General features: G+C 46.8%; 1 long non-coding RNA gene across 1 annotated transcript in view; it reads right to left on the reverse strand.

Moving 5' to 3' along the window:
* Positions 1 to 13,121, reverse strand: part of LOC118026749 — a 53,821-nt gene that overhangs the window by 9,159 nt on the left and 31,541 nt on the right. The gene's annotated exons all lie outside the window — the stretch shown is intronic.

The raw sequence follows: 13,121 nt of genomic DNA on the forward strand, positions 1-13,121 counted from the left end.
CCTCTATGTTTATGCAAACCTCTCTCTCCCCCCTCCCTTTCTTCTTCATGGAAATTAGGTCATATTGTGTAGAAGCTTCTGCAACTTGCTTCTTTAGTGAAGACGGATTGTGTGAATCTTGCTTGTCTACCTACAGATGTGCTTTAACAAGACTGCGTGATAGTCCATGGCCCCGAATATATTGGGTTTACCTCATCCACCCCTACTGATAAATGTTTGAGTTGTTTCACGAGTGCTGCGTATTTGCCCGCGGATTCCCACAGAATAAGCCCGCAGCACGGGACATGCTGGGTGTAGCCATGCATAGTCAATGCGGGGCAGGTGCCGGCCCTGGGAAAGGGCTCCCGCTCACCGCGGCCATGATGGCTCCTCACCCACCAACCCCAGCATCACCGACATTTCCTCTCTTCCTCGCCCCAATCTGCCTGCCTCAAGGCGTGAGGGACATGAGCACCTCTTCTCTGCTTCTGAGTTAATGCTGAGCCTGACATCGCGGTCAGATGGCCAGCCCCCTGCCCCTCCTGGCAGCCGCCGCACCTGAACGCAGGTCCTGCTGCAGTTTTAAGACTGACTGCATTCCAGGGAAACGGGGACGACACTCAGCCATGATCTGGGTCACAACTGACAAGCCCTTAAAGAGGCACCGCTTAGCTTGTGGACCTTACAAAGGATTTAGGGCATCCTTTATACAGAAAAGTGTTCTTTGGAACATGGAAAGAAAGACGCTCGCTTCCTTCATCCTCTCTAAAGGTTTCCTAGGGAAGTGGAGCGGGCAGAGGTGGCTGACAGGTGATCTCCTCAATAATGGAAACAGGGCGCCTGGGTGGCTCAGATGGTTAAGCGTCTGCCTTCGGCTCGGGTCGTGGTCCCAGGGTCCTGGGATCGAGCCCCACATCGGGCTCCCTGCTTGGCGGGGAGCCTGCTTCTCCCTCTCCCTCTACTGTTCCCCCTGCTTGTGCTCCCTCACTCTCTCTATCAAATAAATAAATAAAATCTTAAAAAAAATAATGGAAACAGTCCCACCTCCACCTGCCTAGGGGTGCCCTAGACCAAGCCTTGAGGGGCAGGTCGTAGCGTGAACACTGACCCCCTGAGCCAGCACAGGACCTTCATTAAAGCTACTTATATTCAACACCCAAAACTGAAGAAACAATAGGGAGAAGTACACTGGTAAAGCATGATTACAAAACAATGAGATCAAGTAGGACCCATCTCTCTTTGTAAGGTTTAGGATTGTACATATCCTCTCTTGTGCTGAAGGTTGTAAGTAATCAAGTCAAGGAGCAGTCTACAAACTCAAGACACCTTAGAAACACAAGCTTTTATGGTTTAAATAATTATAATTATGAATCTAGAATGTGTAAATTTTGTTATTTTCAAATCATAACATAAATAATTACAATCCCTTTCTGATTTGAAAACACACTACACTAAAGCCTCATTACAAGGTGACTCATAATTCTACGGATTTTTACATAGCGTGGGTGGATTGTGGTCTCCCAAGTCTATCCACCTGCAGTGAAAACGCCCTTATCTATCATTAGCTCTATGGAAGCTGGAGGTATAAGACACAATCTCTGTAAAATTAACTCCAGTTTTTGTGTATGTATGTATGAAGCGCACACACACACGGATGCTTGGATAGGATGCATTCGCACTCCTGGCTACCTCCTCTGTTGCCCTCTGGAAAGGATTTTGACTGGCTTCCCACACCCTTCTCTTCCCTCCCTCCAAAGAGAGTCCCTCCCTGTCAGACAGCCTCTGGGGCTTTAAGATGGGGGACCTGAAGGAAGAAAGGAAGGAGAGGCCTTCCTCTGGGTGGGGTTGATGGACACAGCCCAGGCTCAGCTCCAAGCTGAGAGCAAGAACCAAGGGAGAAAGCAGACCGGGAGCTACCACAACCCACGAGGGACCTCTGTGGTGTAAGAAAACACATCAACTACTCAAAACTCCTTTGGATGCACAGATCGTGCTTTTGATCACTTGTCATACTTCTCTGGGAATGAAACCATGGATCGTGGATCGGTACATGTATCTGGTCTGCATTGTGTCTCCTAACCCACACATCCATTGTCCGTCTGTACATCTGACCATGTGACTGCTCATAGCTCTGCAGAAGACAAGAGTTCAGCAAGGGAAAGGAGGGTTTTGAGGAAAAGACAGGCCTTAAATGAGGTTACAGGGGATATGTGGAATTTACAAAAGGGAGTGACTTAAAAATAGGATGGGGGGCGCCTGGGTGGCTCAGTCGTTAAGCGTCTGCCTTCAGCTCAGGTCATGATCTCAGGGTCCTGGGATCGAGCCCCGCATCGGGCTCCCTGCTCGGCGGGAGACCTGTTTCTCCCTCTCCCACTCCCCCTGCTTCTCCCTCTCCCACTCCCCTGCTTGTGTTCCCTCTCTCGCTGTGTCTCTCTCTGTCAAATAAATAAATAATAATAATAAAAATAGGATGGATGTAGTTAATTCAGCTTGCTGAGGGGCTGCACTCAACTCTGCCAAGGAAGGCAAACAGGAGGTGAAGTCAGACGGGCAGGCCCCAGATGCTCCTAGCAGGTGAAGTGGGCTTTCTATGGAAGACTGGGAGCTTTCTGAGGTTTTCGAGCTGGGGAATGACGTGGCCAAGATAGTGTTTCAGGAGGTGATTGACGGCTGGGGAAAGAAGAAGTGTCGTGGAGCATCTGTGAGCTTGGTCTGTGCAGGACAGGGAGGAGGACAGCGGCTAGCGAGGCCAAGAGAAGGGGAGCCACACCCGTGGTGGCACAGTTTGCTAAGAGGTGACCGAGGGATCACGGAGGAGTCCCCGGACGCCCATATGGCAGTGACGCACACTGTGGGCCAGAGGCTGCCAAGCTCACGCCATTGACTCTGACAATTTCAGAATAAAATGAATACATTGCTTTTTAGAGGATTACTCTGGCTTACAGAACTAGCAGCCCTCAGTTTTCCTGTCCTGTGGAAGTTTTTCTGAGAAAGAAAGGTGCCCGAGGGCCTCGGGGGGGGGGTACCTCTCCCTCTGCTCTGCTATGTTGGCTCAACTGCATCTCAAACCCACTTACAACATAAGAGACATGGAGAGACACTGGAGATCTCATGAGTTTGTACAACTCCAAACCAAACTGATTCTAAATATGCTTCTCACCGATCTATGGAACCAAAAAGAAAGAAATCTATGCGTAAAAATCTACTCGACTAGATCCAGGCCAGAACGCAGAAAGACCATCCAGAATGAATCTGAGTCAAACCCAGAGAGCAGTTCTGGGCTCCACGTGCTCTCCAGGTCAACAGACCATAGCTCAAACCTATGACCCTGACGTGCCCGCCCTCCCTGACCTGTCAAGCTAGATACACAATAGGCTTCCATAAGCAATGTCAAAATGTGTTTTTATGGAAGTCAAACCCCAGAATCCTATTTGGGGCATTAGGGGTATGCGGGGCTGTGAGGAGAGGGGTCTGTCAGTGAGAATTACCCTCCAGGTTTAGTATATGAGGTTAAGGTCAGATTGCCAGGCCCATGTCAGGAACAGCAAAGTCAAGACAGAGGCAGCAACGGGGGGTCAAGGCCCACAGGAAGGAGGAGCATTTGAGCAGGACAGTTATGCCCCAAACACAAGGCAGGCTGGGCCCAAACTGTCTAAGAGCAGCACCGTGAGGATGGGGTGCAGCACTGTGCCCCCCTAGGCCGAGCTGGGTGCTCTTGAGGAAAAGCACGAGGCTGGGTCCAGGGGTGCCTCGAGGACGCTGTGATCGGGAATTCCCAGTTGATTCCACAAGAAGGGAACACAAGTCCCACGTCCACATCGCAGCACATTTGCCCAGCTGGGCCAAAGCAGATTATTGGGGATGGCACGGAAAGCCACGCCACATCCTCGTGGTACCCCCTGGACCTTGGCTCCCTGGCCTCCCTGGTCAGCATCTCACCCGGATGATGACCCTACAGCAGAGGGACAGGTTCCACCCTGGGTCAGCACAGCCCACAGACGCCCTTTGCTCGGGCCTCGAGGCGAATGTGCCCCCAGAGCCGGCACCACAGTGGCCCTGCTCACAGCCACCCACTGTGGGCTTGCTATGGCGAGCTGCCTTGAATTTGTTTTGGGCTGGATGCCAGTAAAGCAGTAAATAAAAACACTGTCCTCCTGCAGCCACCCAGCCAGCCTCGCACTGGCCAGTCACGCTAAGGTCTTCGGGGGTCCCCATGCCGTCCCCTCCTGTTTCTGGGCCCAGGCCAGGATGAATTCCCTCCATGCAAGACAGTTCTCTAGACGTGAACACCCAGCAGAGGCAATTAGGAAGGGGGACAGGCTTCAGCTTCTTCAGAGTCTCTGCTGGAGACCTTTGAGCAGAGCGAGATCCAGATGATGTCCCTGTTCCAAAAATGTCAGGGCTGCTCTGGAGAAACACCAACATTTGTGGTGGTTTGGGGTAAACTTCTTGAATAATCTGGGCCTCAGCCATCTTCCCTGTAAGACCGTGGCCTCCTCACAGCCCTCCTTCCTATTTTAAGAGCCTTCACACACCCATTACTGGGGCCCACAGCCCCTCCACCACCCCCTTGCCCAACATGGACAAAACTCCCTGTGAAGACATGTGAGTGGGCTGGTCTGCCAGAGGTAGCCGAGGTAGGTGTCCTCTGATGCAGGACATCACTGCACATCATTGCTGAGCTCCCACCCGCCTGAGGGTGATCTAGGTCAGGGTCAGCAGGGATGCCCAGGAGCCCTCCGTGAGCAGTGGGGCAGGCTCCTGCTCTTGTCTGGGAAGGGTGGCTGGCAGACCCGAGGGAGCACTCCCTGAGGGCAGCTGCAGAAGGGAGACCCTCACTCCAGGAAGCTGCTGAGCCCTGGGGAAAGCTCAGAAGGAAGCCCTGCATGCTCTCCTGGCACAGAGGTGACCTGCATCAGATGGCCCACGGGGAGGGCTGTGGACCATGCGAGAGGGACTGAGAGAGAAAATAATGCCCCTAGGGTCTGGAGCACACAGGGTTAGGGTTAGCGTCTGCCTTCGGCTCAGATCATGATCCCAGGGTCCTGGGATCGAGCCCCACATCGGTCTCCTTGCTCTGCGGGAAGCCTGCTTCTCCCTCTCCCACTCCCCCTGCTTATGTTCCCTCTCCCGCTCTCTCTCTCTCTCTTTCAAATAAATAAAATCTTTAAAATATATATATATAAGAGGGAGCAGAGGCTGCTGGGAAGATGGCGGAGTAGGAAGACCCTGGGTTCACCTTGTGCTGCACCTAGAGAACACCCACATCAGCATAAATAACCCAGAAAGTGACCAGAAGACTGGCAGAACAGACTCTCCACAGCCAAATGTAGACAAGAAGCCACAACAAAGCAGATCCACCCACTCCGATATGCTCTTGGCAGGATCCCATCCAAGCAGTGCCACAAGCCTAGCAGTGTGTGTGCAGCCCAGACAAGGGCCAGCACAACACCAGAGTGAGTCCTGCTCCAAGGAGAGGGTAAGATAACCACACACCAGTCTGACTGTGACTCCAGGAGTGGGCTGGGGGCAGGCAGCTGGTCTGACTGCAGGCCCCACCCACCAACAAAAGCTTCTCAGGGGACAACACAGGGAAAGTGCCTGCAGTCTGGTGCTACTTCATCTCTGGCAAATGCCTGGTCTTACTCAACTCAAGCCCAAGGCAGCCCCAGACTGGCTTACTAACACCACGGGCACCAGACTGTGCCCACAACAGGCAGCGAGCCATCACAGGCTGGACTGAAGGCAAACACAGCTCCACCACAAAGGTAGGGCGCCCCTGGAGCAACACACATAGGAGACACCCCCTGAGGCAACATTTTCTGGTGAAAAGGAGACATTGCACTGTGGGGCACTACAGGACCTCTTCTTCATAAAGCCACTACTTTCAAGTGCAGGAGACATAGCTGACTTTCCTAACACAGAGAATCAGACACAGCAATAGACAGAATGAGGAGACAGAGGAATATGTCCCAAATGAAAGAACAGAACAAAATCAGAGCAGGAGACCTAAGGGAAACGGAGATAAGTAATATGTCTGATAGTGAATTTAAAGTAACGCTCATAAAGACACTCGCTAGAATTGAGAGAGGAGTGCAGGGCCTCCATGGGACCCTCCACCAAGAGATAGGAGACCTAAAAAAGAACCAATTAGAGATAATGAACTCACTAATGAAAATAAAAATAGACCACCTGGAATAAATAGCAAACAAAAGGAAGTAGAAGAATGAATCAGCCACCCGGAAGACAGAGTCATGGAAAGTAAACAAGCTGAGCAGATGAGAAGGGGAAAAAATACACAAAATGAGAATAGACCCAGGGAACTCAGCGACACTGTCAAGCATAACAGTCGCATGATAAGGATCCCAGAAGAAGGGTGAGAAAAGGGGGCAGAAGATTTATTTGAAAAAATAATAGCTGAAAACTTCCTGAATCTGGGGAAGGAAAGAAATCCAGATCCAGGAGGCACAGAAAGCCCCCAACAAAACCAACCCAAAGACGTCTGCACCAAGACACAAAGTAAATAAGATGGCCAAAAGGAATGATAAAAAGAGAATTTTAAAAGCAGCAAGAGAAAGGAAAGCAGTTACATACAAGGGAAACCCCACAAGGTTATCAGTGGATTTTTCAGCTGAAACTCTACAGGCCAGAAGGGAGCAGCATGATAAATTCAAAACACTAAAAGGAAAAAATCTACAGCCAAGAATACTCTATCCAGCAAGGCTTTCATTCAGAATAGAAGGAGAGATAGAATTTCCCAGAAAAATAAAAGTTAAAGAAATTCATGACCAGGAGCAAAACCAGCCACATCCCCATCACCCATGATGCCATCGGCCTGTGAGTCAGAAATCCACAGTCCAGCCTCCCTCCTGCTCGAGTCAGCATGCGCTGCCTGCCACCTGCTCAATGCCAAGTCAAAATGCCTTCACCGCAGATCGGCAAAGACTCAAACTGACACTCTTCCCCTATGCTCAAGTTTGTGCATAAAAGTGGGCATAATTATAACAGCAGAATGAAGCAACCCCAATAGTGACACTAATTCTGTAGAATATATAAAGGATAAAAGGAGTGTGCTAGGCTGAGAACATCTCCAACAAGCACATCAAAGGACAATACATACAGCATGATTCTGGTGACTAAAAGAAACAAACCCAGGAAAAATAAAACAAGACGAAATCAGAGAGGGAGACAAACCATAAGAGACTCTTAATCATAAGAAACAAACTGAGGGTGCTGGAGGGGGGCGGGTAGGGGCATGGGGTAACTGGGTGGTGGACATTAAGGCGGGCACATAATGTAATGAACCCTGGGTGTTATATGCAACTGATGAATCACTGAATTCTACTTCTGAAACTAATAATACACTAAATGTTAATTAATTGAATTTAAATTTTAAAAAAAAGAAAGAAAGAAACCCAGGGGCACCTGGGTGCTTAGTCAGTTAAGCGTCTGCCTTCAGCTCAGGTCATGATCTCAGGGTCCTGGGATTGAGCCCCGCATCAGGCTCCCTGCTCAGCGGGGAGCCTGCTTCTCCCACTCCCTCTGCCTGCTGCTCCCCCTGCTTGTGTTCTCTCTGTCAAATAAATAAATACAATCTTTAAAAAAATAAAAATATAAATAAATAAATAATTAAAAAGGAACCCAAAAATATATGTAAGAGCAAATTGAAAAAATGCTTGATTTATAAAATGAACCAGAGAAATGAAGCTTTTGACTCTTTATTCATCTGAATAAAAGTTCCTGAGAGTTCATCCAAGGCGCATGGCCTCAGCATCGGGAGCTGTTGGTGCTCCACCCAAAGACAAAGCGGAGGGCATCCTCTTGTGGGGTTGGCCAAACCTATCCTGCAGCACCCTCTGTCCTTCCATACCCTTCCAGAAAGGTCCTCAGGCAGTCTGTTTCAGCTAAATGAACCCTGCAGGATGCACACTCCAGAGAACAGGAGTCACCCAGAGGCAGAAAGGAAACAGTTTGACCAGGAGCTCTGGCATTTTCTCAGGTGGGCTCCAAGCACAGCTTGTCCCTCAAATGAATGGGATTCTAACAGGTTCCCAGAGCCTATTCACTCCCCCTGCTGTCAGAGGAGCTCCTACAGCCTCCCTGACTCAGCCCTCCCCAAGGCCCAGCCCCCTCCAGGGGCAGCTGATCAAAGAGGGGTTTAATGAGCAATTTCCAGCAGACACGATTGCCAGATGTTCCGGCAGTTCCCACAAGGGACGACGAGGCCCTACACGTGTACCCTATGAGTGGCACAGCCTGGGTCCAGAGTGCCCAGGTGTGAGCCCCAAACCCCCTCCCAACTGCTGGACCTATGACCAGCTCAAGACTTCTGAGAAGATGGGCTTGTTAACTGTGGAAAGCCCTAGAATCAGTCCTGATACTTAGCAAGAGCTAACTGAGGGTTAGCAGTTCCTCATTTCTTAATTGAAGGAATGTCAATCTCCCCATGAGGAGCTTATATGTAAAAGAAAAATACCAACACTGAGAAATTGACTAACAGAAAAAACAAAGATAATCAAAGAACAAATATTTGTAGAAACAAAAAGAATAAGGAAAATGTTATACGTCCCCATAAGTAAAATAAAAAACTGGATACCTTAATTGCCTATAAGAATGGCATTATTCAGTGATGATGATGTGAGATTAGAGTTATACTATGTAGTACGATATTATAAACTTTATATTTGGTGGTTTTATTATATATCATAGTATTACCATAAGGCAATATAACTATTATACCATACCGCATATTATTATCCTGTATTTATTTCTTTTATAAACATTAAACCTGATATGACTTTAAAATGTTCATTCCATTTAGTAAGTTTATCTCTAGGGGTTTTCCCTAATTAAATATACAGAGCTGTGCACAATGATTCGTGTGCAAAAATGGTCATTACGATGTTATTTATAATATCAATGTTAGAAAAATGAAAACAATAAAAAATTAGATCATTTAAGGATGGTTAAGTAAGTTGTGATTTAGACTACTGAATGAAGATTCTGACATGGGAGGCCCATGCTGGGCAAATGTACTTTGAGGAACGTGGGTGCCACATGCCAATCTATCTTTCGAAAAGTACACTGAGTCAGCCACATACAGGCTGAGGGATCTTGAACAAGATCAGAATTATGGGAAAGAGTCACCTGTAAGTAAGCAGCGGGAACAAGTAACCACCCTTGTGGTTGAGGGCATTTACTGCCCAGACAACTCTCTTGGATGGTCCAACCTGAAATACTCACCATTGTGCAAACCATTAATAATGCAACACAATTTATGTGATCCAATTACTCACCTAGCAAGGATATTCAAGGATGAAATTTAGACAGCCACTTTTTGATCAAATAAACTGGAAAAGGAAAAGGCGAGCTCATCTAACACAGGTGGTCTCGATTACAATGAAGATGAAGGCACATCTTCACATACAGCTTGGTGTCTCTTCCTGAGGTCCAAACTCAAATTTCCACTTGTATATCAGATATCCTCCCTGATATCCCACCCCACACTCAGCATCTCCTCTTCTTCCCATTTCATAATGATAAAGAGTCGATTTGTCAAGAAGACATAAACAATCCTATATGTGCAGATACCTAATGAGCTTCAAGATGCATGAAGCAGAATGGACAAAATTAAAAGTAGAAATAGACAAATCCACAATCATAACTGGAGATTTTAACACACTTCCTTGTCTGTAATTGATAGAACAAACTTCCAAAAAAATCAATAAGGATAAAGAAAGTTTCAACAATATCAACCAACTTGGCCTAATCAACATAAGCAGAGCACTTCACCCAACAACTGAAGAATGTATGTCTTTTCAAGTGCACATGGAACCTTGACCATTTGTTAAGCCATAAAGCAAGTCTTGATAGATTTCAAACGAATGAAACCATACATAGTAGATTCTCTGACCACAATGGAATTAAACTAAAAATCAGTAACAAAAAGAAGTAGAAAACATCAAATATTATGTTGAGCAACACATCTGTCTAAATAGATGAAAGAAGAAATCACAAGGAAAATTATAAAATATTTTGAACTAAATGAAAACAAAAACATAATGCTTCAAAATTTGTAGGCTGCAACTAAAGCAATCCTTGGAGGAAAATTTATAACTTAAGATATAGATATTAGCAAAGAAAATTAGAAAAATTAATGATCTCACTTCCACTTCATGAGAAGAACAAATCAACAACTTCTTCCCCAGTCTGTTATTCCCCTTGTCCTGTTGAGCCAGAAGCCTTGGAGTCATTCTAAATTCTTCCTCATCCAACCAACACACCCAAGTGTCTTGTCATTGCTACCCCACCGCCTTCTCCCTGTTGGCTCGTTTACGCTGTTCCTCATTCCTCTCTTTGCAGCCTCAGTATTTGGCAAGTGGCTGAACCAGCAGCCTCCTAACTGGTCTCAGCCAAACATGCCCACCACTAACCCTTCCCCAAACTGGCCATAGAAATTGCTTTCTAGCATGCAGTTGACATTATGCTGTCACTCCAGCGACATGTACCTCAGAGCTCTTATGGCCTTCAGTAGCCCTCCACCACCATAAACATGGGGGTCTTGCAAATGGCTCACACATGTCCTCTGCTCCCACCACACAGACCAGCCAATGCTCCCCGCACCATCACAGCCCGTCTGGCCCCCGCCAGAACGCCCTCCTCCACCTGCTCCACAAGGAGATGTCAGGTTGCTCTCGAAGTCGGAATGAGCCTCCTGGGAAGCCTTTTTCCACGTTTCCTAGTTTGTTGTTAACCCTATTCTGTGCCGCTCATCCTCTTGATGTCCTCTGCATACCTCCTTCATACCTGAGGATAAGTTTCACTGTGATGTTCTAGTTTCCCTTTTCCGCTATGCTCTGAGTTCTTGAGACAGGAATGATGTCTCAGTCACCTCTGCATCCTCAGCACTGAGAAGTCACTGCAGAAAGCAGGTCCCGCTAACTTGTCCCACAATAATTTGCGGGTGATGGTGGAGGCCAGCAAGCTGCCTCCAGAAGTACACAGGGATCTGGCCCAAGCTGGAAGTTAGCGCCTCTCAGACACACCCCCTTGGGCCATTTAAACTCATGAGGTGAATATTTCAGAACATATAAGAACAAACTGGCCAAGGGTCTCCTGCTTCTTTTATTCCCAAAGAAGTGCAATGTGCATGGACACTTTCCTCTGCTCAGAGGTAGAAAACCTTTACTTAGTGATAAGCTTCCTAAGGACTATCCCCGTTAGATCTTTCCAGGGAATGTAGATCTCAGTAAATTTTGAACCGGTTCTTCACAAATGTTTCAAGTCATGGCGCACACAGATCCTGCTTGTTCTGCATGTGGTGGTGAGCAGAGAAGGCATCTGTGCTGGAAGACAAGTTGCCCAGGTGCCCCCGGGGCTGTGGGATGTGGCCTCAGCACGTGTGAGTTTACAGGCTGGGCAGCTATGACTGATGAAAGGACAGACGTCCTCTTAGGGAGATCAGACTGTAGGAGAGGCCAGCAGGGCCCTTGCACAAAGCACCAGGGGGATCTGTGCAATTACCCATCTTTGCTCAAGGCAACCAGGCAAAGAAGCTGCAGAGAAAGGGCATGGTGACCTCTGGCATGCGTTGCTCAGGAATGATGACTGCAGATTTATTAACGTTCTCATATGCCCTTAAGGAGGAAAAATGGGGCTATGAGGGATTCAAGATTTTCATTAAAATGTCCCATAAGGATGGTTACATCAGGGAAAGGCACCAGAGGTCTTTGGCCAGTCTGGCTATCGGTGGGCAGCTCACACTTGATTAGGCCAAGACTACATAAGCCCTGGGCTTATTTTCTTGGAAATACATTTGAAAATATTTAATTCTATGAGGGAAAAAAACGTAATTTAAAATAAAGGGACTCTTTTTTTCAAGTGGGTCACTTTGACTCCTTCTATCTGCTTTAGCACAAGATACTTATTGCTATAGCAACCAGTATGGAATGAAAAATAATCCAGAAATTTCAGAGTTCTTCCTCAGAGAAAAAGTTCCTAGGTTTGTTTTGATGGGATCTTTCCGTTAAGATCATTCTGTTCTCAAATGGCAGACGGATCTGGGTTGGCGCCAATGTCAAATAAAGCACATATTTCCCAGCCACGCTGTCTGACCATAAGGTTTCCCTCCAGCAATCCAGCTACCCCGTTGCTGAGAACGGGTGCTCGCTGTTCTGCAGGAGTCAGAAACGCCGCCTGGACCACAGAGCTTCGGGTGGCCTTGTGCTGGGCGGAATGTGCTCCCGGTCCCTGCACACGTCCTCCTCACCCGGGCGCTCAGCTCTGCTCCTGCATGTTACCATAAATTGCACCTCCAGGCCCCACCAGCCCCCCGGGGAGTGCAAGTCAGAACCACACATGTGTGGAGGGAAAGGGTGCTGCGGAGGCCTTCACGTGGCTCCTCACCAGCCAGGTGCTGACGATGCGTTGCATCACTAGGGGCTTCTTGAGGTTCCTTTTCAGGAAAACAAAATCAAAGTTCACTTTTAAAACCAAAAAAGAAAAAATAAACATGTGCTAGTGCTTCACATTGTAGATAAATATGAATCCCAGATGGATGAAGGAGTTAATATGCTAAAAATCAAAACCAAAAAATACTAAAAGAATATGTAGGTGAATTTCTCTATCATTGGTTGAGAAAGTTCTTCCTAATCTCAAAGAAAATTGCTGCACTTTACCACACAAAAGTTCTTATTTATACCACGTTTTAAAGTTCTGCATATCAAAAAAAAAAACAATACACTAAAAGACAAATAATAATATAGAAAAATATTTGTAAGAACTATGAAAAGGAGTAAATATTCCTAAGGTTCAGTCAATAAGCAAGCTGCCAAGAATCTATGAATAAGCGGGCAGATTACTTAAAAAGCCAAGCCACAAAGTATAAATGAAAATACCTAATAAATATGTGAAAATTGTTCAACGTCACAAGAAAATAAAGTGATGCATTTTTATTTCCCAATACAATAATTTGTAAAGATAAATAAGTAGTATTCCACCTAGAATGTTACTGATAGGACTAAACTGGTCCAAAATTTCAACAAAGCATTTCAGTAAATACAGCAATAACTTCAAAAATGTTTGTGAACTTCAACCGAATAGTTTCATTTCTTATCCTAAGCAAATAAACCTGGTTTTAAGCA

This window comes from Mirounga leonina, unplaced genomic scaffold (genome assembly GCF_011800145.1).
Source record: "Mirounga leonina isolate KUSES-001 unplaced genomic scaffold, KU_Mleo_1.0 Mir_288, whole genome shotgun sequence".
Classification (NCBI taxonomy): domain Eukaryota; kingdom Metazoa; phylum Chordata; class Mammalia; order Carnivora; family Phocidae; genus Mirounga; species Mirounga leonina.